This window comes from Penaeus monodon, chromosome 21 (genome assembly GCF_015228065.2).
Source record: "Penaeus monodon isolate SGIC_2016 chromosome 21, NSTDA_Pmon_1, whole genome shotgun sequence".
In the NCBI taxonomy this organism is placed as follows: Eukaryota; Metazoa; Arthropoda; class Malacostraca; order Decapoda; family Penaeidae; genus Penaeus; species Penaeus monodon.
This window is the reverse complement of record NC_051406.1, coordinates 37,608,848-37,609,357: the sequence shown is the minus strand read 5'-3', so window position 1 is coordinate 37,609,357 and position 510 is coordinate 37,608,848.

Here is a 510-nt window from a genome sequence, read left to right as displayed (position 1 = left end):
GGTACCAAATACAACGATTGTTAACGAATCTCTCTTCTCTTTGCAGGTACGGATCCCGTAGGGTCTTCTGCCATCGGATAGTAAGTACACGCGAAATAGGGCTTGTGTATGCGCAGAGTGTGGCAAACTTTTACAGTGGGAGTGTAAAATTATGCAAATGGGTAACAAATACACGAAGACAAGAGCTTGTACATGTTAAGCATTCAGAACTAAGGCCGTAATCACCGCTGAACTCGGTTTATAAATATTTGCAGTGTTCTAGGCCAGCGTGAAACACTACCGGCCACTTTGTCAGACTTACTGAAATTACAGCGCGAAGTTTGTCAGACTTTTCCGGAGTCTTTTAGCCCAGGGAGAAGCTATCAGTTTGAAACACATTTCTAAAAATGGGGAGGGAGGGTTAGGAGGGTGGCATTCGCGAATATACAAACCATTTAGGTGGGAGGAATATGTCGGAATATTTTCCATGACACATTCTCTTCTTTGACAACAGCAGATTTTTATATAACA